Below are 7,287 nucleotides of genomic sequence, written 5' to 3'. Positions count from 1 at the left end.
ACAAAACAGATTTATTACAATTTGGAGATATAGCTTAATGGTAGAGCATTCGACGACATACCGAATGGTCCCCTGTTTAAACCCGGGTGTACCTCACCATTTTATTTATTTTTCCTTATTAATGAGTTCAATTTACTTCTACTTGCGCAGCTGCCACTGCTCAGAGGGAACATGCACCCCACAGATTTATCCGGCATAAGTTCAGTACAAACTGACAGAAGTTTATAGAAGCTAGAAGTAATCGCAAGAAAGAAGTAGCGACAGAAAAGAGAGAATACACAAAAACCACCAGAAAACGCATCGAAGCACAGAAATTAGGAACTCGTGATTTCTGGAAAATCTACAACAATGTAGTAAATAATGGGTAATCGACAATTTCCCTACTATCCAATAATCATGAGGTTGTTTGCATGGCAATCAAGAAAGCTAACATGCTTGCCAGTCAGTTTATCTCAAACTCTACTTTGGATCCCGCAAACCACTCCCGCCTTGATTTTTCTTTGCGGACAGAAACCACACTAGATGATCTGAAATTATTCCTTCTCAAGTACATGATATCATAAAAAAAACATAGATACCCCAAAAGCATGTGGACCTTATCTCATCCCGGCTGTACTATTAAAAAATACTTCGCTGAGATTGCTCCAGTTCTCTTCAAAGTCTTCAACAAATGCCTTAACGAATCTTGCTTTCCTGGCTGCTGGAAGACTGTTTCTCTAGTACTAGTTTACAAAAACTCTGGCAAAATAACTGACTCATTAAATTATCGCCCCGTTAACCCCCTTCCTCTTTTCACCAAAATATTTGAGTTCATAATTAATGAAGCTCTAGTCCACCACCTTACAGTTGCTAAACCTCTGTCCGACCATTAATATCGATTTAGACAATCCCGTTCTACTGCAGATATTCTAACTGTAATCCCTGAACGTATATACCATGCACTGGATAAGGCAGGGGGGATGGAGGGCAGCATCCCTAGATATATTTAAGGCTTTTGACAAAGTATGGCACGATGGTTTTCTCATAAAAATCAAATTCTATGGTATTACTAGAAGAATACTTAACATAATTAAACCCTTCTTAAATAAGAGAAAAATCCATGTAGTCCTCGATGGTCGTACGTCTAAACAATATGATATAAATGCGGGAGTACCACAGGGGTCGATCCTTGGACCTTTATTATTCCTGATATTCATAAATGACTTACCTGATAAAATTGTCTCTGAGATTGGTATATTTACTGACGACATCACACTCTATAACAGGCACGAATGGAAAACAAATGGGCACATATCCAAGGCAATGGAGGAAGCCATGGAGGAAGAACTTCAATCTGTGGTAGAATGGGATAAAAAATGGATGGTAACGTTTAATGCTTCAAAGCTCGTTTCCTTTAATAATTACAAAAAACCTTTTCAACCACCAATAGCTATGGCTAAAGATACATTACCTGAAAGTACTTCGTTCAAACTCGTCGGCTTAACATTCACGGCAGATATGAGTTGGAACAGATATATGAAAGAGCTTTATCAAGGCTGCTGCAAAGAAGGTGGGCTCTCTCTACCATGCTAGAAAGTTACTTACGCCTGAAAGTATCTTGTACTTCTACAAGGCCACTATTCTCCCATGTATGGAGTATTGTTGTCACATCTGGGCTGGTGGATTTGCTACTAGTCTCTCACTCCTGGACAAGGTTCAAAAGAGAGTCGACAACCTGATAGGTCCTGAACTGTCATTTAAGCTTTAACCTCTGTCCCATCGACGAAATATTGCATCTTTCTGCCTATTTTACTAGCATTTTAATGGTGGATGCTCCAACGAACTACATGCCCTTGTGCCCCCTCGACGTAAATACCCCCGACAAACCAGACAAGCAGCAAAATCCCACCCTTACACAGTAGAGATCCCTAAATGTAAGAAAGCCTTCTACTCCAATAGTTTCTTCCCCAAAACTGCTATACTTTGGAATGCCCTTCAGGGTTCCTGCTTCCCCAACTGTACTACATGCAGAAGTTCGAGTGTAATATGAACAGACATCTTGCTGCTAAACTCCCTACATAGTAGTCCTTTATCTTATGTCTCTGATAGTAGCCCCCACATCAAAGTGGCACTGTTCTTTGTTTGGGGTGAAAATGTAATAATAAACTAAAATTACGATAAAAGAAGAGATACCATTTAAAATCGCCCCAAATCATTTCTTCGTTGGCAGATTCTAAAACTAAACATTAATCAGAAGTGACTTTTTCAGGGCATCCATCGTCAAGTCTAAATATTAGCTGACGTGATATTGTAAAAAAAAAAAAAAAAAAAAAAAAACCCAGACGGAATTTGATGAACGACATTAACATTATTATTTTTTAAATTAATTTTTGTATTAATTTTTTTTTTACGAATTAGTCACCCGGGCAAATTATTTCTCGTAATATACAATAAATAATTGAATATATATATTAATAATATTGATTCTATAATAATTCATACGCAATCGGCATAAATTACAATATGTTTAAGCATATTGTACGAATGGGCAGCTAATTCTTACTAAGATTAAAGAAGGAAATAATTGGTTCATTATGTTCTGTGATCGTTAGTTAATAAATACTGAAATTTTCATTAAAATTGATTGATTTTCTGAATTTTGGTGAACTTTTAATTTGTAATTATTATTTGGGGAAAAACAAAAACACCATTGCTAAAGTTATAGCTTTGAATACTAAAAAAAAAAAAAAAAAAAAAAAAAAAAAAAAAGGCCATAAATTTATTTTTGCTTTTTAAAGGCAGTAATAAAGCAGCATAGATATTGACAATTTAAATTTTGTAAAAGATATTTCAGGATCGATACTTCCGTTCAGTCTTATTAAGACAATGGATACCCCCTGTAAAATGGAGCTGCGCGTGTAATTGCGGCACTGCTTGAGTTCAGTGTAAAGGAGAAGCCCAAGGCGACAGGAAACAATGCCGAGATAAGCGGAGAGCATATACAGCACCTGGAATTCCCAAATGGTCATCCATTTTTGTACTGACCAGGCTCAACGTTGCTTAACTTCGATGATCCAGTGGAAATCGGTGTGTCAACGTGATTATGCCGCATATTTCAGGCTCTTAATGTAAAAAATCCGTGTCAATGAAACTAATATCAAGTGAAGAAAAACTAGATTAACCATTGAATTAAGTATTGTTTATTCAATATTTTCACGCACATAAAAAAATAATATAATTGCAAAAATATCTTATGTGATTTCAATGATAATAATTCTTGTGAAAACTTCAAATATACTATTTTCCATGTGTGCCAGCGTAAGAATTTTTTTTAGAACCTGAAAAAAAAACAACAAACAAACAAACAAACAACAACAACAACAACAACAACAACAACAACAACAACAACAATAATAATAATAATAATAATAAAAAAAATAATAAAAAAAGTGGTATAAACATACGCCGACAACAGAATTTTATAACAAGAATCACAAAATCCTATAGGACATAGATATACAAACTGATAAACCCATCCAAGCAAGAAAACTGGATAGCATAATATTTAACAAAAAAGAAAAATCCAGCTGACCACAGAAAAGTAAAAACGGAGCAAATACACAGAGCTCGCCAGAGAGCTGAAAGGAATATGGAATATGAAAAAAATCAAAATAATACCTATAATAGTAGGAGCACTAGGAACAATCCCGAAAATCTTTGAAAAAAGAATGGCAGAAATTGGAATCAGAGGAATGACTGGAAAAATACAACGAACAACAATAATGAAAACAGCTGAAATATTAAGGAAAACCCTTGGATGTGGAGACTAACACACACGAAGCACAAGCGCAGACCAGTCAAACTGCTACAGAGACAAAACATGAAGCGCTACATGGAACCAAGAACATTGGAGCTGCATATCTATAAGCTCTCTAACCCCACCCCATCCTCCCATTACCACATAACTGCCCCCCAAAATAAGAGTGAAACCAAATAGCCAAGACGTCAAGGAGGAAGGAAAGATCGAAGAATATATATATATATTTAATTATTACAGTAAAAAAAACTAATTATATATATAATTAGTTTTTTTACTGTAATAATTAAATATATATATATATATATATATATATATATATATATATATATATATATATATATATATATATATATATTTAATTATTACAGTAAAAAAAAACTAATTATATATAATTAGTTTTTTTTTACTGTAATAATCAAATACCTACAGACACTAGTGTTTCATCCTTTCGGGAATCTTCAGTGCAGGATGTCACGATTAATACCAGCCGAATGATTCAAACCCCGCATCACGAGACATCTCTGGCTCGATTAGCGAAGACCTAATCCATTCGGCTACCATTAACCGCGTGAAATAACGCCGAATTTAAACATTTTAATTTTAAATGTTCATTTACGTCAGTCAGAGAGTGATCTTATCGTTATACGATGATCTATGCATAAGAGCTAAATTGACCGACTTTAATTCAACTGAAAGTGCTCAACGATAAGAAACGAATTTCTTAAAGGGGCTGTCATAATTAGTTTTTTTACTATAATAATTAAATACCTACAGACACTAGTATTTCATCCTTTCGGGAATCTTCAGTGCAGGGTGTCACGATTAATACCAGTCGAACGATTCGAACCCCGCATATATATATATATATATATATATATATATATATATATATATATATATATATATATATATATATATATATATATATATATGTAGTATGCAAATAAGGTTACCTCTTAGTCGTCTATTTTGTAAGAATCAAACTATATATAGAAATAAATTAAATAAGAAATTAATATATATATTTGGGCTGCATTTTTTTCTCTTATGCATATTTAATTGAACAGCAGGAATAATTTTAAAAGTGAATGTCCCTATAGATACAAAAATAGCCGTAGTAAAAATTCCGATCTACTGAGTCAAACGCAATTCACCTATGAACAAAATATTTTGTAAGGCACTCTCTGACATAAACCAAACTCTTATTAATAACAATTTCCTAAATTATATCGTCAATCAACAAATTAAATATACTAAATATAGTAATTAATTTCTTACTTCATTTATTTGTATATATAGTTTGATTCTTGCAAAATAGGCGATGAACAGGTAACCTCATTTGCATATTGCATTAAGGAAAATCGATTTTACTCAATAACTGTATGTTAGTTACTATTTATAGCGAGAGAATTATTTTAAGTGTTCTATTTTAGATTATTATTTATATTGATAATATATTTGATATAATTTATTTTGAATTAATATTACCGACATCAATTTTTTTAGAAACGGTTTAGAGTTATTTCCCCTGTTGTCTTATATTCTATTATATAAAAACTTTCGTCAGCCTCATTAGACCGGATCAAAAAAAGCGTATAATATCTGAGAATTAGAAAAAAAAATTAATTCTGTGATGGTCAACTGAACCATTTCTTACAAAGGGGGGTACTTTTCGCGACGTCATGCTTTGCAAGTCACATATGCGTTTATATTAATAAACGCTACTTTTTCAGGGTCACGATGCCATAAGTCGTTATGGCACGGTTGGAAAAAGCGTTTGCCACTTACTTTTTTCCTCCTTCTTTACCTCTTTTGTATTTTAGGTTCGAAACTGCCTTTGTGGCTATCTTTTTTTTGCGGTTGCATGGGCACTCGCTACTATTTTTATTGAAACAAAAGTTGTTTTGATTCATTTTTATTGGGGGGGGGGGAGTCTGAGTTGTCACCTACTTCTTCCGTTTTTTTTGGGGGGGTAGGTTGCTCAATATCCTTAGTATAGCATCTCTGCTAAACCAAACTTCATATCCACCCAGATAACGCCGAGTATGCTAGCATATAGATGTATATACATATCCATTTGGAATTTGGAAACAGACGAATCTCACAGGTAAGTAAGACATTTTTATAACATGAATAGGCTAGCCAGATTAATCAAGAGTAGGAAAATAGATCTAATATCTGTAACATTTTTTTTTTGTTCTTGAGATAAAGGGAGGTGATGTTTGATCACCACTGCTGGGGAGCCATGATTTAATATACTGGTTTATTTTTAAATCCCCGAAACAGTGTTTCATGGTAAACAACTGATGATCCCTTAAATTAACATTAGAGCCATAGTGAATTCCAGAGAGCACGTTGATGCATTGATTGCAGGTGATTAAATGACTTACTGACTAAATAGTTTTCTAACGAATGATAAAAAGTATAAAAATTAAATAAGTTATTTTTATATAGTTTAAAAGGTTAAAAAGCTTCCAAGACTATATATATATATATATATATATATATATATATATATATATATATATATATATATATATATATATATAAATTATAAATATGCAATAAAAAACACCGTATAAAAACAAAACCAGCAAATAAATACTGGGAACTCAAAGAAAGCGGACATTCGCCGGTAGTCGAATGGAAAATAATAAGACAAGCTACCAGGTGTAGGGACCTAGACGACCCATGTAGATTATGCCTTCATGAAAAATTTGCTATCATGTACTTTAAAGAACCCCAACATCTATTAAACTGTAGAAGAGAAATATCAAATAACTGTGTTCACAAGATAAAATTTACTCTAGGATAGCGATACAAAATAGTTTTAAAACTAACAAAAACAATAGAAAATAAACAAATAAATAAATTAAATAAACATGAATATACATAAACGATCATACATATACGTATGTATATATATATATATATATATATATGTATATATATGTGCATATATGTATGTACACATATATATATTTATATATAAACTAACAATAAAAAAAACACTAACCTAGTTTTAAAACAGATCCTGTGTCCGATAAAATGCATGCCCATTGGCTGATAGGAACGGCGCACTGGATACTAGAAAGCTGATTGGCTAACTAAAATCTCAATAGAAGAGGAGCATATAAAAAGGATAAACAACCACAGAATTCGCGCATAAGCCTGAGGAGTCATAGAGTGGGTCAATCGTGAAATATTCAGTGTAGCTTAATCGCCATATATATTTTATAAATTACTATATATATATATATATATATATATATATATATATATATATAAAGTTCTGTGGAAAAATTTGTATTCACTTATATTTTCTTATGTGCAACACACGCGCACGCGCACACACACACTAACACTCACACACAGATGTAAAATGTAAAATTCAGATGTAGCTCGAGGTCCCAGAGTTCTACTTTAGATAATAAAAGAACACGCAAATAGAAATAACGCAAGGCGGCCAACTTAGAAGTTTAAATACA

At 32.8% G+C, this 7,287-nt stretch overlaps 1 pseudogene; it reads right to left on the bottom strand.

Moving 5' to 3' along the window:
- Positions 1-2,975: 2,975 nt before the first annotated feature.
- LOC145246372 (5S ribosomal RNA) lies at positions 2,976-3,093 on the bottom strand (annotated as a pseudogene).
- Positions 3,094-7,287: the final 4,194 nt, after the last annotated feature.

Source organism: Euprymna scolopes, chromosome 23 (assembly GCF_053919585.1).
Source record: "Euprymna scolopes isolate OS-2025 chromosome 23, ASM5391958v1, whole genome shotgun sequence".
Classification (NCBI taxonomy): Eukaryota; Metazoa; Mollusca; class Cephalopoda; order Sepiida; family Sepiolidae; genus Euprymna; species Euprymna scolopes.
Note: the sequence above shows the minus strand (reverse complement) of the source record. Positions and strands in the feature narration are given on the sequence as shown.